This window comes from Microcebus murinus, chromosome X (genome assembly GCF_040939455.1).
Source record: "Microcebus murinus isolate Inina chromosome X, M.murinus_Inina_mat1.0, whole genome shotgun sequence".
In the NCBI taxonomy this organism is placed as follows: Eukaryota; Metazoa; Chordata; class Mammalia; order Primates; family Cheirogaleidae; genus Microcebus; species Microcebus murinus.
Genome location: NC_134136.1, coordinates 99,376,812 through 99,396,333, shown reverse-complemented (window position 1 = coordinate 99,396,333; position 19,522 = coordinate 99,376,812). Strand labels below are relative to the sequence as shown.

At 39.2% G+C, this 19,522-nt stretch overlaps 1 pseudogene; it reads right to left on the bottom strand.

Moving 5' to 3' along the window:
* Nucleotides 1-13,133: 13,133 nt before the first annotated feature.
* LOC109730298 (large ribosomal subunit protein uL14 pseudogene) lies at nucleotides 13,134-18,461 on the bottom strand (annotated as a pseudogene).
* Between the last annotated feature and the right edge of the window lie 1,061 nt (nucleotides 18,462-19,522).

Below are 19,522 nucleotides of genomic sequence, written 5' to 3'. Positions count from 1 at the left end.
GAATAGGGGGCTCTCTGGTTCTGAGAGTTGATTTTCCATGAAAAGAGGCGCGGGCGGGCAGGAGAGTGGGCGTGGTTGGACCGTTTTTTTTTCCCCAGAGTCTGGGAAAGCGACTGCCTCCTGCTGCGCACTTTGAGTTTTGCCTCATACTTCGCTTCTCAGACTGTGAACATCGTCGCTGTGTGATTTTACATATATATATTCATGCCACCACTTAAAGGTATATGCACCATCTTAACCAAATGACCAAAAGTAGCATCACCAATAAGTGGTGATCTGATCTCATATGCATCCTGGTGTGATGCGCTTAAAAAAGGAACAACATCGCCTATGTAGTCCTCTTGCAAAAAATGTCTAACCTGAATCTAACTACGAAGAAACGATCAGACCTACTCAAAGTGTAGGTCAATCTACAAAAATCTGGCCTGGACTTCTCCAAAATGTCAATGTTCAGAAAGACAAAAAGGTCATTAGATTCTTGTGCGTGGTATAATGCATGTAATGTATGCATCTCATTTTATCTTTTTTCACATAGGTATAACATATTTTTATTAAGTAATGCCTACTACACATTTGTAATAGTTTTTCCCCACAGGTTTGTCGATCCCTTCTTCATGTGACAATTTTGTAATATTTTCTCTAAAGAGGATATAAAGATAATTCAATCTGTTCTCTAGCATGATTGATCAATGTTTGTTTCTTAATTTCTTTTTTTTTTTTTTTTTTTTTTTTGAGACAGAGTCTCACTTTGTTGCCCAGGCTAGAGTGAGTGCCGTGGCATCAGCCTAGCTCACAGCAACCTCAAACTCCTGGGCTCAAGCAATCCTTCTGCCTCAGCCTCCCGAGTAGCTGGGACTACAGGCATGTGCCACCATGCCCGGCTAATTTTATATATATATATATTAGTTGGCCAATTAATTTATTTCTATTTATAGTAGAGATGGGGTCTTGCTCTTGCTCAGGCTGGTTTCGAACTCCTGACCTCGAGCAATCCGCCCGCCTCAGCCTCCCAGAGTGCTAGGATTACAGACGTGAGCCACCGCGCCCGGCTGTTTCTTAATTTCTGATTGTTGAGGAAGTTTTCTTTCAGCTTCATACTCATTTATAATGTTAAGATATGATCTATATGTTGTGATATATAACATGTAGTAATTCACATTTAGACATACTAGCTGTTTAAAGTACTAGGACAGGGCCAGGTGCGGTGGCTCACGCCTGTAATCCTAGCACTCTGGGAGGCTGAGGCGGGTGGATAGCTCAAGGTCAGGAGTTCCATACCAGCCTGAGCAAGAGCGAGACCCCATCTCTACTAAAAATAGAAAGAAATTAATTGGCCAACTAAAAGTATATAGAAAAAAAATTAGCCGGGCATGGTGGTGCGTGCCTGTAGTCCCCGCTACTTGGGAGGCTGAGGCAGGAGGATTGCTTGAGCCCAGGACTTTGAGGTTGCTGTAAGCTAGGCTGATGCCACAGTACTCTACCCAGGACAACAGAGTGAGACTCTATCTCAAAAAAAAAAAAAAAACATAAAATAAAATATAGGACAGATTTATGCCTACACTTCCCTTTTAAAAATTGTTGGAAATTTTATAGTTTTATAATCAAGTTTATTCCTAATAGGAGAGAACCATTTTGGCTAGACATCAATAATAACCAAATCCTTACCTTAACAATTTCACACATTTGATCATTTCCTACGTGCCAGCTTATAACTCTGAACATTTCATATCTTCTTGTTCTTTCATTACTGCTATGGTCTGAATGTTTGTGTCCTCCCAAAATTCATCTATTGAAACCTACTCACCAATGTGATGGTATTAGGAGGTAGAACCTTTGGGAGGTGATTAAGTCATGAGGGGGGAGCCCTCATGAATGGGGTTAGTACACTTATAAAAGAGGCCCCAGAGGGTTGCCTTGCTTCTTCTGCCATTTAAGGACACAGCAAGAAGATGCCATCTATAAATCAAAAAGTGGACCCTTACAAAGCACCAAATCTGCCGATGCCTTGATCATGGACTTTCCAACCTCCAGAACTATGAAAAATATATTTCTGTTTATTAGCCACCCTATTTATGGTATTTTCTTATAGCAGACCAAACAGACTAAGACAACTACCCACATACTTTGGGGGCGAGGACCTGTAGGAAACTTTCATATGATATGCTGTCTGGCCCTGCACATTCATGTCACAACTCCAGGCAGGTCAGCACAGTGGGGTAGGAATATTTCTAGAAGCTATTCCTACCCAAGGTCTATCAATAACTTAAGTATACATGAAACTGCCTTCAACCCACATAAATAGATGACATTAAGCCTAAACTAAATGCAACATCAACTCAACTTCCCCATAGTAGAATCTTAAAATTCCTATGCCGACTCCACTACCACCAGGCAGGAATGGAAGTGTGTCAGAAGGACAGTTGGAGGTTCTCAAGAGCTGATTATTAAATATTTGGGATTTTTTAAATCTGCCTGTTAAACTGTTGGTAGCTTGAAATCAGTCATGGTGGGAATATTACAAGGTGGAAACTGGCAAATGGTACAAATTAGAGCTTTATTTATTTATTTATTTATTTAGAGAGAAAGATGTGATGGCTGAAGCTTCAGCAGCCATCTTAAATCATGAGCTAAATGAAAATGAAAGTCACACACTGAGATGGTGGAATAGAATAATTGGAGCCTGGGTCCCCAACATCCACAAAGCCACCACATCATCCCTGGGCTGCCTACCTCCACACTTCTCCTACATGAAAGAGAAATAAACATCTAAAATATTCAAAGGCACAGTTTCTGACTTTCTTATTATATTCAGCCAAACCTAATTCTGTAGATTATACTTATTTTATTCATGAAGAAATGGAAACTCAGTATAAGGTAAGTAGCAGACTGGGGATTCAGCCTCTTATTCATGTAACTCCAAGGCTGATACTTTTTTCCATTGTGCAACTGTATCTGATCAGTGGGTGTCTACCTCATTTCAATGGTAGTAACAGTTAACACCATGTGAATAACTTGCATAGCATTTATTCATTCAACAAACATTTATTGAATGCCTACTATCTTTCTGACATTATGCAAGTCCCTAGGGATAAGGTGGTAAAGAAAAACAACTTCCCTTGCAGTGGTTTCCTACTTTTCAGGTAACCTTTCTTTTATAAACTAGATAATTTTTTCCTAGATGGGGTGGGAACCAGCCAACTGGATTATATTCTGGCATGCCTGCTAGATGTATTTCTCATTGCAAAGCAATAAATTAGCATCTTTTTTCAATATCAGTGTGATTTTGTTAGCATGAATCTGGCCTCTGGGCCTGACTGTCTGTAGGTCTATTGACAAAATCAGCTTTGTGGCCATGCAAAGATGCCGAGCCCAACTAGGTAATGCTGCTTATATGCAGCTGTGGAGAAAGGATTATCTGCTACCTGAAAATAGGCAGGCAGTGAGAGGGACTGCATATGCTCTCAATGTCCCTCAAGGATTGCAGGTAATCAGAGAGAATGTGCAACTCCCCAGGGTAGCTGGCAGTGCCCAGGTTCAGAACATTTCCTCATCCACCTAAGTTGCAAAGCCTCTCTCTTGCCTTACTTGCCTATAAAAACGCATAATGACAGTGGGGCAGGGCCTAGCTCTTGGAACACATACCATGATGCGTCCCCGCTGCTTGAGACAAAAGCACACCTCTCTGTATGGCATCTGCCATTCTGGTCCTGTGAGGCACTCTGTGCCCGTGAGGAACCTATGCTGTGTGATCCTCGTGGTCTTTGGTTGAGTCCTTTGCTTAACAGCAACAATTCTGAGGCTGAGACTAACTGAATCAGCACACAATGGGGGAGATATTTTGGCTTAATTATAGACTCCACATCACCTGTAAAGCAAAAATGGATGACACACAAAAAATCTGGGGACAGAGAGATAAAAATAAATGGATCTAGCATTGCCTAAGGGAAAGAGACACTGGGGAGAAAAGCAAACTGCTACTTAGATATGGCCCCTAAATAGATATACATACATACATATACACATTAGGCTTTCCTGATGTTGAGGACAAATAGCCCCTTAAATAATTCATAGTGGACATTTGTCATTATTTTGGCTGCCCAACACCTGATGCCTCCTTCCAGCATCCAGGGAACTTCCTACATTCTGGTTTTTGGGGGAGCAGACTTGTTTATCACTTTAGAAGCTGAATATATTTTTGTCTGAGCAACCCCATCAGCTACAGCATGAACGCATATTAAGATTGGCCATTTCCTCAAGGGATTTTGAATTTGGAGCTAGTCTCATAAAAAACAGGGACATTGCTTTGTGTCAGGGACATTTCCTGATTGGCAGCAATGGCTTCAGAGCCACTGCAAAGGCCAGTGTCCAGGCCACCTACAATGGCAGAAATGGCTAGGATGCCCCTTTCCAGACTGATCAGAGATGTGATTTTGCCAATGATTTTGGCTTCAAAGTCTCCCTTTGTGTTTGCCCACTTCAGCCTGGTTCTCCGGGCTTCCTAATGTTTGTGTGAACTACCTAATACTCTCTCATGAGTCTTCTTTTTCTCCTCTCCCTCCTCCTGCTCCTCTTCTTCTTTCTCTTCCTGTTCCTCCCTTTCCTCTCCCCCCTTCTCTTGTCTTAAGTCAGCCAGAAGTCAGCTTGCCACTAATATCCCTGGCTGGCACACTATTCCATTTATTTTCTTTTCTTTTTTTTTTTTTTTTGAGACAGAGTCTCCTTTTATTGCCCAGGCTAGAGTGAGTGCCATGGCGGCAGCCTAGCTCACAGCAACCTCAGACTCCTGGGCTCAAGCGATCCTACTGCCTCAGCCTCCCGAGTAGCTGGGACTACAGGCATGCACCCCCATGCCCGGCTAATTTTTTTCTGTATGTATTAGTTGGCCAATTAATTTTCTATAGTAGAGACGAGGGTCTCGCTCTTGCTCAGGCTGGTTTCGAACTCCTGACCTCGAGCAATCCACCCGCCTCGGCCTCCCAGAGTGCTAGGATTACAGGCGTGAGCCACCGCGCCTGGCCTGCCATTTATTTTCTTTATTCTCATTCCATACTCACCAAGAAATCTCCTGGTTAGTATTTCAGATACTTAAATACTAGGACAGAAGAATACTAGACAGAGGATGAGAGCATTCCAGCATTTGGAAAGTAATGGTCCCCACTATCAATTAATAGATGTTTATTCTAGTTAGAATATGTTTCTTATGAGTTGAAGTGAAGTACATCTTCCCTCAAGAGACCATCTCTAGATGTTCTAAGAAAATCCACTGAACACCCACAACACTAAGGACAAGACCTTGGACAGTGGGACCAAGAAGGGTCTTCCCTATGACAAGCCAGCACTTGGCACTCCCAGACCACAATCCCACAGATACACCCTCCCTAACCAGTGAACGTCGCTATGAGTCTAGACCTTCATAAATATATCTCTGTCTTGTCTCACAGCATTTACTCATTAAAAAATGAACTGGACATTTTTCTTCATTAATCCCTTTCGGACAAAATAATCATGTTGTAAGGTATAGTTTTCTAGATATATTAAATTGAGAGGAGGGGAGAGACATACTAGAGTTGGCCATTAATTATTTTACTTCATAACTATTCCATTTCATATCTGTTAGTAATAATTCAACTAGTATGTGATTCCAGAAAAAACAAAATCAATCTAAATGTACATGCTCCCATGTAGATATGTTGCCACACATTATGCCCTGTCAGTCTTAATCTTGGAAACCAGAATATGAAACATTGAGTCTAGAGGCTATATCCTTGCATGACTTGAATTCTAAACTACACAGCCCTACTGACTTCCAGGCAGAAAATTCTATTTGTTTAGAATGGCCATGAAAATTAATCAATTAATAAACAATAAAAACAAAACAGATATCTGCATCTATATCTTAACTAAAGAGCACTAATTAAACCTAGAACTTAGAGTGAGAACTAACCATCTTTGAGTACTACTTTTATGTAGGTTCATTTTAGCCATCCTGCATCTGTACCCTTTTCTCAAACCCACTCGTGCATAATGCTCTTGGTCCCACCCTCCTAGAGAGCAATGTTAGATTCATGCCCTCAAGTGATCTAACATGAATTATTGACCAATGGGCAGATCCTTTGTGATAAATGAGCCCTGGCTTACAGTATAAACATGCAATGTCACTGTGAATAAAACCAGCGTGAACTAACACTTGGGAATGCAAAACTAGAAATCGTCCAGGAAGTATTAAAGGTATTGAAATGAAGTTAAGAAAGAATTATGCAAACTAGTACAACCTCTATGGAAAGGAATAAGGAGATACCTCAAAGAGCTACAAGTAGAACTACCATTTGGTCCAGCAATCCCATTACTGGGCATCTACCCAAAGGAAAAAAAGACATTCTATAAAAAAGACATCTGCACTAGAATGTTTATAGCAGCACAATTCACAGTTGCAAAGATGGGGAAACAACCCAAGTGCCCATCAATACATGAGTGGATTAATAAAAGGTGGTATATGTATAGCATGGAGTTCTATTCAGCCACAAAAAAAACAGTGGTGATCTAGCACCTCTTGTATTATCCTGGATAGAGCTGGAGCCCATTCTACTAAGTGAAGTATCACAAGAATAGGAAAACAAGCACCACATATACTCACCATCAAATTGGTATTAACTGATCAACACTTACGTGCACATATAGTAGTAACATTCACCGGGTGTCAGGCAGGTGGGAGGGAGAGGAGGGGATGGCTGCAGTGTGCACCATCTGGATGATGGACACACTTGAAGCTCTGACTCAGGTGGGGCAAAGGTATTATGCAACCTAAACATTTGTATCCCTGTAATATGCTTAAATTAAAAAAAGAAAAATATTATGAGTTAGAATGTTGATCATATAGTTGGTCAATAGCGAATTTCAGCAGATGGCAGCATGAGGGTTTCCTACTTTATATCTGGCCAATGTTCTATAAAGCAATGGTTCTCAGCTTTGGCTGCAAATTAGAATCATCTGAGCTATTTTTCAAAATTCCAAGACCCAGTAGCTCCCCAGATCTATTAAACCAGAATTTCTGAGGATGGGATTCCAATGTGCAGCCAAAGTTGAGGACACAAGTGGTCTAGAAGAAGCATTGCTAAACCTTCAGCAGGATAGCTAACTTGGATATAAACATTCAGTCAAATAATATATAGTCACAAATGCCTGGAGGCACCTTTTCCCAAGAGGAAGGAGGACTCATGTCCCACCTATTCTAAAGACTTTCACTCTTTAGTATCTTATAGCATTTAGTGTTGTGGCTTCCTATGAATTGAATAATATCTGGGTTACCTGAAAGATTTTATGCAAGGTCAGCACTAGCTTTATTAGAAATGATACAAAAGATCCCATCCCTGTTGTTAAGTATCTGTCATCAATAGAAATCACAGTCTGACAGCATCTCTGTGGTTTGGGCTTAGGAAATGGAAAATTATTTTAGTTAAAGCAATCATCACTTGTTGCTTCATCATATTACTTTCTTTGTTCCTTCAACCGTAAAGACAGCTTACATTTCATTTCCCTTAGTCCTTAACTCCTTATTGAATAATTTCTCCCAGTGAGACAAACTTACCCAAACATTCATTAATAGATCAGACACAGTTAAGAGTTTGTTTTATAACCATCTGCTTTAAAAGATCATCTTGGAAGCACAAAACAAAACGTGTTAAAAGCTGGAGCGGTGGCGGGTTGGGGGATGTCCCTTACATCAGACATTACTAGCAAAGTAAGTCTGCTGAAAAGTTATGTAAGTGTGTATAAATCTGATGCCCTCCAGAGCCACATATAAATTATCTTTATCAAAAACAGAGATTATGTCTCAATCGATCTTTACTTCATTCTTCTCCATTGGCATAAATAATCAATGGTTACCTACACTTAATGACTGGTTATAGCTATAGCCCTTTGATAAAATGCACATGTTCCTAAAAATTCCTGTCAATATTTACTTGTATTTTACAGGTTATGGGCCATCTTACATGTTAATTAGACCTTTTATTTTGAGATAATTGTAAATTCATATACAGTTGTAAGAAATAATACAGAAAGATACCATGTGCCTTTTGCCCAGTGTCTCCCAATGGTAGCATCTTGCAACATTATAATACAATATAACAATCAGGATATTGACATTGATACAGTCAAGATACAAGGCATTTCCATCACTAGGAAATCCAATCACAAAGATTCCTCATATTGCCCTTATACAGCCATACCTGCTTCCCTGCTGCCCCACCCTCATCCTTAGCCCCTGACAACCACTAATCTGTTCTTCCTTTCTATAATTTTGTGTACAGATCTTTGTATGGACATGTTTCGTTACTCTTGGGTAAATACATAAGAGTGGGACTGGGCATGGTGGCTCATGCCTATAGTCCCAGCTACTCAGGAAATTGAGGCAGAGGATTGCTTGAGCCCAGAAGTTCAAGGTTGTAGTGTGTTATGATGATGCCACTGCCCTCTACCGGGATGAGACAGTGAGACCCTGCTAGCTATTTTGTGGAATTAAAAAGAATCAGGTACTTCTTTACTTTTGTTTTTATTTTTATTTATTTATTTTGAGACAGAGTCTCACTTTGTTGCCCAGGCTAGAGTGAGTGCCGTGGCGTCAGCCTAGCTCACAGCAACCTCAATCTCCTGGGTTCAAGTGATCCTACTGCCTCAGCCTCCCGAGTAGCTGGGGCTACAGGCATGTGCCACCATGCCGGGCAAGGTTTTGTATATATACTTTTAGTTGGCCAATTGATTTCTTTCTATTTTTAGTAGAGACGGGGTCTTGCTCAGGCTGGTTTTGAACTCCTGACCTCAAGCAATCCACCCGCCTCGGCCTCCCACAGTGCTAGGATTACAGGTGTGAGCCACCACGCCCGGCCTTACTTTTGCTTTTAAATCTGTGATGTTCTTCAAATTTAATTAATAATAAATTGATGCAATTTGATACTTAGCAACATATAAAAGGTAATGAGAATTTTGCTGCTTTTGTGTTCAAAGTTTTGGTTTTATAAAACCAGATGGATTGAAGAATTACATAAGCTCAAATGCTTACAAATGCTCAAAACAAGTATAAGACTAATGATTTTCTATTGGTGTTTGAATCTTTATTCCTCTTAAATTCATGACAATTCTATGTATCTGAATTAAATAAGCATATAAAAATCTTTTGGCTTCCCCCCCTTTTTACATAGATCAAGTTATTTTTGTCCTAAGTAACACTTTTTAATTTTTTCTTTTTCATTATAAGGCATTTAATGAACTACAAAGATATGTAACAAATTAAAATCTGATGTGAATGATGCTACTTTTAGCAAACTGGGCTTCCTAATTAATACAAAAATTTTAATTCCCATTTGTATCATGCTTTTGATATGCACTGTAAATTTCATTAGGTTACAATTTTCTTTTATGATGATGGACCTGACTTCTTAGAATGTTACCTGTAAATATTTCACTGCTAAGTGCGTACAGAAAATACGAGTATACAATTTAACTTCCATAAACAGCTGTTTTGCCAAAATTTTATTTTGCTATATATTAATTTAGAGTATGTTCTGTACTTCCATTCAAATTTCATAGTAAAGATGAAAGGCAGTGAAAAAGAAAAAAACAACAACAAAAAACTTAAGAGTGGAATTGCTGAGTCATGTGTTAGGTATATGTTTAACTCTAAAATAAACTGCCAAACTGTTTTTCAAGGAGGCTTTGCCATTTTGCATTCCCATCAGCAATGTATGAGAGATCTAGTTGTTCTGCATCCTCAGCAATACTATCAGTTTTTATTTTAATTTTCATGCTAGCGGATGTGTATTAATGTCTCATTGTGAAGTTTTTGGTTTTTTTGTTTTTTGGGTTTTGGGGTGTTTTTTTTTTTTTTGACACAGAGTCTCGCTTTGTTGCCCAGGCTGGAGTGCAGTGGTGTGATCATAGCTCACTACAGCCTCAAACATCTGGGCTCAAGAGATCCTCCCACCTCAACCTCCCAGGTAGCTGAGACCACCTGTAGCCACTGTGCCTGGCTAATTTTTTATTTTTGTAAAGACAGTGTTTCACTATTGCCCAGTCTGGTCTCAAGTGATCCTCCCGCCTTGGCTTCCCAAAGTGCTAGTATTGTGAATACACCGACCTCATTGTGAATTTTAACTTGCACTTCTCTGGTGAGTAATAATGTTGAGAATCTTTTCATGTGCTTATCGGCCCTTCATAACTGTTTTCTCTTTGCTACACTTGTTCTGTTTCTTTTTTCTCTTTTTTCCCCACTGCTCTGGTTTTAATGAGTTCATATGATTCCAGTTTATCTCCTTTCTTGGCATATCATTTCTAATTCTTTAAAAAATATTTTAGGAGTTGCCCTAGGGTTTACAATATACATTTTAAAATAATCTGAGTCCACGTCCAAATTAACATTGTACTGTAGGTGCCTTTTAATTGAGTATTTCCAATTCTTCCTTCTCCTCCCATGTGACATTGCTGTCATTCATTTCACTTATTCATATGCTATAATCAACCAATACATTGTTATAATTTTACTTTAAACAAATGGTTATCTTGTAGGTCAATTAAGAATAAGAAAAATAGAAGATTTCATTTTACCTTCATTTATTCTTTTTCTCTGATGTGCTTCTTTTCTCTACATAGGTCCCAGCTTCTAACCTATATCATTTTCCTTCTGCCTGAAGAACTTCTTTAAACATTCCTTGCAGGGGAAGTCTGCTGTCAATGAACCCTCTCAATTTTTGTCTGAGAAAGTCTTTATTCCTCCATCATTTTTCTTTTTTTTTGGTGTTCCAGCAGCTTTATCTTTTAAGACCATGCATATAATGAGAAATTATTTTAAAGCAGCATTTTAAGAGAAAAAAATGTAAATGCATTATAAACAGCATTTAATTTCCTACAGGAGAATAATCACTCAAAAATAGTAATTATCTAAAATACTGAAAAAAAATAGCAATAATTAAACATGTTTCAGTCTTTTGATACTAAATAGATGGACAGGGCCGGGCAGAGTGGCTCATGCCTATAATCCTAGCACTCTGGGAGGCTGAGACAAGAGGATCGCTTGAGCTCAAGAGTTCGAGACCAGCCTGAACAAGAGTGAGACTATTCCTACCAAAAATAGAAAAAATTAGCCAGGTGTGATGGCGCACATCTGCAATCCCAGCTACTTGGGAGGCTGAGGCAAGAGGATTGCTGGAGCCCAGGATTTTTGAGGTTGTAGTGAGCTATGATCACGCCATTGCAATTTACTCAGGGTGATAGAATGAGACTCTTTCTCAAAAAAAAAAAAATAGATGGACAGGATCTAAATAGCATGAGAAATAATGAAAAACTTTCATAGTTGACATATTTTTATTGTATTAATATTTAAAATTAAAATTCCACAAAAGATGATAAAAATCAAAATAACAAATTATAAACAATTAAGCTTGAAAAACATAAAAAGAATTATTACATACCCATAATAATGGGAATTAAAACAAAAGTCAGTCTACATATTTTCACACAACATTCTTTATTCTTTGTGCTTTATACATCATCAAAATCAGAATAAGTGAAGTCAAGAACATTTCTGATTATTGCCAAGAATTGCTTTAGGATTTCCAATTCTTTTGTTGCTTTCATTGTAAGCAAGTAAAAAGAATCTGTTCTATTTCTTGATTCTACAAGTTGTTCTCAACCACATCTTCCATTTTCATTTGGAAGGATAATTTCACTGAATACAGACATGTAGGTTGACAGTTCTTTTTTTTTCTCTTTCAACACTTTAAAGATTTCACTTCATGTTCCTTTTGCTTGCATAGTTTCTGATAAGTCCACTAAAATTCTTACCCTTATTCTTCTGTAAGTAAAGTTTTTCTCCCCCGCTCTGGCTTCCTTCAAGATTTTTTATTTGCCCTTGATTTTCTGCACTTTGGAATATGATATTCCTACGTGTGTTTTTGGTTTTTGGTGTTTATCCTGCTTGGTGTCCTCTGAGCTTCCTGGATCTGTGGTTTTGTGTCTGTCATATTCATGATACATTATTTGGAGAGTTCATGACCATTACTCCTCCAAATATTTCTTCTGCCCTGTTTTCTTTCTTCTACTGGTATTCCAACTACGTGTATATTATACCTTTTGATATTGTCCTCTTGCTCTTTTCCAATCTATTTTCTCAAGATTGTGCCCCCTGTTGACTATGGTTGTTTTTATTTTTCCTTAGGTGAGACAAGAAGACTGGAAAGGGCTAAAATTCCGTTCCCCCAAATAAAATAATGTTTTGGTATTGCCCTTTAACAAAGTTTTGCTCTCTGACAAAGTCTTTCCCTCTACAGTGTAGGCTTTTGTGATGGAGAAAATTCTGGAAAGGTTTTCCAATGATTATTCTTCCTCTTTCTCCTTGGAGAAAGGGTTCCCAACCTATGATGAGTTGTATAATTATTTCATTATATATTACAATGTAATAATAATAGAAATAAAGTGCACAATAAATGTAATGTGCTTGAATAATCCCGAAACCATCCCCCTCTCCCTGGCCTGTGGAAAAATTGTTTTCCATGAAAATGGTCCCTGGTGCCAAAAAGGTTGGGGACTGCTGCCCTAGAGGATCTTTCTTAAATCCTCACTCTGAGAATCTGGGGGGTGTCCCTGGAGGAAAAGCCCACAGAAGTTCTGGGTCCCCCCCCCCCATGACTGCAGCCCCCAGGAGTCTCTTACCTCATGCTAGGCCAAACTCAGCCTCCAGCAATTCATCAAAGTTGTGTTTTAAGTATTCCTACCAGTTTATGACTCCAGCAGCTTCTGCTCCAGGTAAGCAAATCTTGGCTGTGATTCTCTGTATGTGCCTGTCTCTCCAAATTTGAGGATGGAAATTTGCCCTGTTACCTCGGTTCTCTGAGGGGTCTAAGAAAAGTCACTGATTTTCAGTTTGTCCATATTTTTCTTGATGTAAGACAGTAGTGACAACTTCCAAACTCTTTAAATGTAGGAGCTGAAATCAGAAATCTCTTGGCCATGTCTTGTCATCGTCTTCTCCTCCTCTTCCTCCTCTCCCTCCTCTCCCTTCTCCTCCTCTTTTTTGGGGAAAAGGAACACATAATTTTTAATATTTTTTTGTTTTTTGTTTATTTTACAAATACAGAGGTAAATCATGCAATGCTGCCAGCATTGGATACAATCCTGGGCTACAAGTCTGTACCCTCCTTTGCAACTGGTCTTGTAATGGTAGAACCTTTCATCTTGCCTTTATTATTTACAATGACTCCCACATTATATTCCAAATAAAGAAACTTGCCATCTTTTCTCTGGTATGACTTTCATTGTCCAATTACTACTGCTGGATATACTTTTTTCTAAGCTCTGGTTTGCCTTTCTTGACTATGGCCATCCCCACATCACCAACGCCAGCAGAGGGAAGTTTGTTCAGCTGTCCCTTGATCCCCTTCACAGAGATAATACAGATTTTTGGCTCCTGTATTGTTAGCACAGCTGATCACTGCTCCTCCCAGAAGATCCAGGGAAATCCAGAATTTCGCACCAGAAGACCCATCACATCCTTCCTTTGACAACTTGAAAGCCAGAAGGGGATAGAAAGTTGTATATCTTCTTTGATGAAGTATTTGTTCAAATCTTTTGCCCTTTTTTAAAATTGAGTTATTTGTCTAATTATTAAATTATGAGTTTATATACATCCGAAATAAAAGCCCTTTATAAAATATGTGTTTTGCAAATATTTTCTCCTAGTCTGGGGCTTGCCTTTTTATTTTCTTAATTGTGTCTTTGAAGAGCAAAAATTTTCATTTTTGATGTAATTCATTTTATCCATTTTTTTTGTGGTTCATGCTTTTGTGTCTTATCTGAGAAATCTCTGCCTAACCTAAGGTCACAAGATTTTCTTTAATGTTTTATTCTAGAAGTTTTATAGCTTTTACATTTAGGTCTATGATCCATTTCAAGTTAATTTTTCTATATGATATCAGATAAAGGTTGAGGTTCTTCCTCCTCCTCCTCCTCCTCCTCCTCCTCCTCCTCCTCCTCCTCCTCCTCCTCCTCCTCCTCCTCCTCCTCCTCCTCCTCCTCTTCTTCTTCTTCTTCTTCTTCTTCTTCTTCTTCTTCTTCTTCTTCTTCTTTTTCTTCTTCTTTTTGCTTGTAGATATCCAAGCATACAGATATGCACATGGCATCCTTTATTTTTTAATTTTTATTTTTAATGGTGGTAAAATACACATAGCATAAAATTTAACTGTACAGTTCAATGGCATTAAGTACATTCACATTGCTGTGTGACCAATCTCCAGAACCCTTTTTATCTTACAAAAATAAAACTTCTGTACCCATTAAACAACTCACCATTCCCCCTGTCTTCAGTCCCTGGCAACCACCACTCTTATTTTCTGTCTCTGTGAATTTGACTACTCTAGGTATCTCATATAAGTGGAATCTTACAATATTTGTCTTTTTGTACCTGGTTTATTTCACTTAGCATGATGTCTTCAAGGTTCATCCATGTTGTAGCACATGTCAGAATTTCCTCTCCTTTTTAAAGATGAATAATATTCCATAGTATGTATTTACAACATTTTGTTCATCCATTCATGCATCAATGGACACTTGGGTTGCTTCCACCTCCTCTTAGTTATTGTGAATAATGCTTCTATGAATGGCACCATTTTTGTAAAAGGTAATTTTTTTACTGTGGAATTACTTTGTCACTTTTATTGCAAATCAATTCACCACAGACATGTGGGTCTATTTCTGGATTTTCTATTCATTTCGTTTCTCTGTATTTCTATACTAATGGCCGTACCACACTGTTTTGACTACTGTAGATTTATAGGAAGTCTTAATATCAGGTAGTCTGAGCTCTCCAACACTGTTCTTTTTTCCAAAATTATTTTGGCCAATCTGGTCTTTGCATTTTCATATAGTTTTTAGAATCAGTTAATCAATTTCTACCAAAACACTTGCAGGAATTTTGATTTGTATGATATTGAATCTATAGATGAATTTGACAGATATCTGTCAGTTCAGGTGGCTATAACAAAATACCTTAGACTGGATAATTTATAAACAATAGAAATTTATTGCTCATAATTATGGAAGATGGGAAGTCCAAGATCAAGGCATCACCAGATTTGGTATCTGGTGAGGGCCTGTCCCTCACAGATGGCACAGTACATCTAAGTGTATTTTTCTTATAATCACGAATTGATGCAGTTGCATTGTACACAGTCATGAACATATGGAGGTCGTGAAGTTCTTAGAAATCCTTTAAGGCCCCTCTGGGAGAAGCTAATTCCAGGAGATCAGGAAAATGATTTATGAAATCCTTATGGCCCCTCCCACAAAACAACTTCTTCATGATTCACATTGGAAGGTTCTTTTGCCTTGGTAGGTAAGAGAATAGAGAAGAGGGAAGGGAAAAGGAGAAAGATACAATGGGCCAGGCTATTGGGTCAAGCACAGAAATCTTGCATCATGCAAGGGTTGCTAGCAAACAGCAAAAAGCCCTGAGAAAGTTGGAGAGGCAATTACAAAACATACCATGCTTGGTTTTTCTCCAAGTCACTTCCACACCAAGCAGAAAGTCAGTTTTTCTGTCAGTGAGCAAAATGTCCACAAAACCCTAGTGATCCATTAAAATAATTGCTGTGAGGTGGGGGAAAGGAAACAATTTCTGAGTTAGTTGGCTTATCACTCTAACAGCTTAGAGAAGTTTTATTAATGGCGTAATGGATCAAAAAACTTTAAATACATTTATTTGCTTGGAGCTGGGTTGTTTCACCAAATGACTACAAATAAAATTACTGTGTGTCTAAAAGGAAAGTTAATAAGTTCCAAAGATCCTTGCTCCCTACAATTTCTCAATACATGTATTTTTTCCTTGACACCAGTTGTTCTCCAGATCCTAACTCCATCCTCAGCATTATTTACCTGCTTCCAGTTCTTTCAGGATTATCTCTCACTGTGAAATCAGATTGCTTTTCTTTGCACTATTTTCCTATTCACTCAAAGCCACATTGAACAAGAAGAAAATAGTGCAATTTCAATGCCAAAATAATTTGTTCATTAACAAAATGTTTATTGAGTACTTAATATGTACCAGGCACTGTTCTAGGCACTGAGGATATCAGCAGTGAAGCAAAGTCCCTGCCCTTACATTCTTCTGGGAGGGACAGACAATAAACCAATAAACATAGCATATACCCTTGGTGATTGATATTATAGAGCTAAACAAAGCAGGGTAAGAGGGAATAGAGAGTGATGAGTTGGGGGTGGTAAAATTGATTATTTTAAGTCAAGGAAATATTCCATTTAACAGCACTCATATACTGATTTATAATTCTAGGAAGGCTGGCACTATCATAATTATCTTTATTTTTCACCTGGCTTCAGGCTTGACACACAGTAGACATTCAGTAAACCCAACGGAAACAGTAATATGCAAAAATACCTACATTCTGCTCTTGAACTTGGATATGTCTTGACATCACATGGATGGATTATGATTCTAGTTCATATGTTAGAAATGCAAAGTCCAGAGTTTGCATTTCTTCTTCAGAACTGTTGATAGCTAATTCTAGCAGACCAGCAAAAGCAAAAAGGCAGGGGTCATCAGTAGTCACTTTCTTCCAGGTCCAAGGAAGCTACTATCTCCTCATCTGTTCCTTAGCTTCAACTTGGGGCTAAGATCCCCAAAGAAGCCTTGAATGAAGTCATCAGTTAAAGAGTTTCTACAGCCCAGTTAATCAGCAAAAACACAGCAAATGGTGAGGGGTAGTTAACAAAATGCTTCAGGGATTCATTGATTCATTTAACAATCATTTTTAAAGCAACTACTCTGTACCGGGAACTATGTTGGGGTGGACCAAATTATTTCAGCCTGTCCAGAATCTAGTCCTCAGCCACTTAGATTCAGAAAATCATATTGTTCACATACTCAGGGATCAGACTTTTAATGACAGAATATCTGTAATTAACCGTGCAATTAAAATCACCAGAAAATGCTAATTCATTCATTTCTACAGTGATTTAGAATACCTCTAGCCGGGCTTGCTTCTAACATTTGTGGTGTCAGAGCAAGAGTTTAAATGGAAGCCCATATAGCATAGGTCTAAATATTTAAAAGTTTGAAATCATGCTAACAGACTGCATATATACATGTACATATGTAGAAATTCCATCTTCGTAACTCGACAAATATACCTTATAAATGACCTAGGAGGCCAACGACTTAGAGTTCCTTGCTGGAAAGAAGGGGGACAGAGCCTCTTCTGTGTCCCACATCACAGAGTGGAACCAGGCCAGACACCCAGGTTCTGTTTACATCCTCCTGCTAATGGTCCCTGTTTGACCGTCCTTTGTACCTAGGGATGAGCAACTCTGCAGTGAGGTTATCCCCAGGAGGGAGGCCAAGCAGGTCCTGGGAGCAAGCTCAGGACATTTGTGCAGAGAACTTCAGAGTGTTCTAGAAGGGAATGGAGATCTCCAGATGTGCGCCCTGTCCCCTTGGCACCATGGACTCCTTGGAGAAGGAGAACCAAAGCAGGACTCTTAAAAATGGGAACCAAGGCCATGATACAGGGCATCCCCTGCCCACTAGTAAGGTACTGGGAAGGCAAACAGAGTCCTGCTGGGGAATTAGGGCAAAGGAGGAGGGTTCACCAGCCCTGGAGCTGCGGCCTAGTTGACCGTCCCTCAGGGCATAGAATATCCACTGGCCCAAGAGGATACTTGTCACGCAAATTCAGGTGTTGCATCTCCCATGATGGAGCTGACACAGTGTCTTTCCCCAACAACTCCCTTTTCTCTGAGGGTTAGAGGCTGCAAAAGTCCCCCAGAGCCGGCACATTTTTGAAATTCATACAAAGCACTATATAAGGTAGCTGGGATCTATTGCCAACCTATTTCCAACTATGTGGTCTGGGCAGTTCTCAGAGCTCTGGAGCACCCCTTGTAGTAGACCATAGGGATTTTTTTTCTTTTTTTCCCTTTTATAAATTATTATTTTTAATTGACATATAATAATTGTATATATTTGTGGGGTACAGTGTGATGTTTTGATATATATGTACAATGTCTAATGATCAAATCAAGGTAATTATCAAATCCATTATCTCAAATATTTATCATTTCTTTATGTTGGGAGAATTCAAACTCCTGTACTCTAGCTATTTGAAAATATTCAATAAATTGCTGTTAACTATAGTCACCCTACAGTGCTATAGAATTTTTGATATGGATCCCTGAGATTATTTCAGTTCATGAGACTCTCAAAAGTAGAGAAGACCCCAGAGAGACACTGATAAGTGTTCAGATAATAGGCACCTCCATAATTCTAGGATAAATGGCTTAATTTACTGACCCAACTAGGTCTGTGGTAAGAATAGAGTATTAAGTTGTATTGGTGGCCTTGTCTCCATTCTCTTTGCTTTACAGTCATAATTAATCAAAACCTATCCTCTCACCTTTCTCATGCTCATGGCAAATAATCACCTACTCCAAGGAGGAATTAATTTAGGGAATAGATTGGCAGTGATCCTTCTTTTGGATGTGAGACAAGGAGCTTGGGAATATAATCAAATGCACTGTTATTCTAAGCGATGACAGCAAGAGGCAATTTCAAAACAGGCCTCTCTTGTGAACCACTGGGCCTTGATGACACGAGAGTGATTTTTCCATTATTGAGAAGAGCAAACCAGTACAAATAGAGGTGGATGATTTTTCCCAACAGGTGAACCAGGCTTCAGTTAGTTTCAGAGAAACTTTCTGTTGGAGTCAATCTGTCTGTGCTGCGTCGAGTTGGGCCATCATTTCAATAGATCCAGTGAATCACTCTGGAGGAAATAATATACCCAGAACTTAGGGATCTGTGTGTGTGTGTGTGTGTGTGTTTGTTTGTTTGTTTTGGTTTAGTATCTGGAACCCGCCTCTGGAGTGTGGCTTACCTCTGATGGCCAGTCCCAGCCTCTTCTCTTTTGGAGGATGACCTGGAGGGGATAAGAATGAAGATGAGGGGAAGCCACAGGAGGAAAGAAGGAAGAGCTAGCTGCTTGGATATGAAACGAGGCTTTGCAGGGTGAGGGTGATAGGGAACTGCGGGGAGAGATCCAATACAAATACAACATCTATTTCCTTGGGCTCCTCAGATGCTTTTAGACTCAAGTTCCATGAGGTTTTCTTCCTAGTGTCCTTTGAACTCCCCCCATGCTGAGAATTCTTTCCTAACAGTCCTTGTATTGTTTGGAAAAATAAGTGTCAGGGAGGTAGAATCACCATGAGCTGTGGAGGAAGTGATTTATCACAGGAATTTGTCCTGGCCCCATTGTGAGAGGGAATTGGAGGATGGGAGAAGCCACCCACGGTCAGTCTGACAAGTCTAGCACATCCAGCTGCCCGTATGGAAGAGGAAGCTGGTGGGGACACCCATGGGAAACTGCTCCTACCTCTGTAGGCCTGTGGCCACGTGTCCAGTGGGGGGGGGCCTGGGCTGCTGCTGGTCAACAGGGTCAGCAGTCAGAATAAAGATCTGAACACA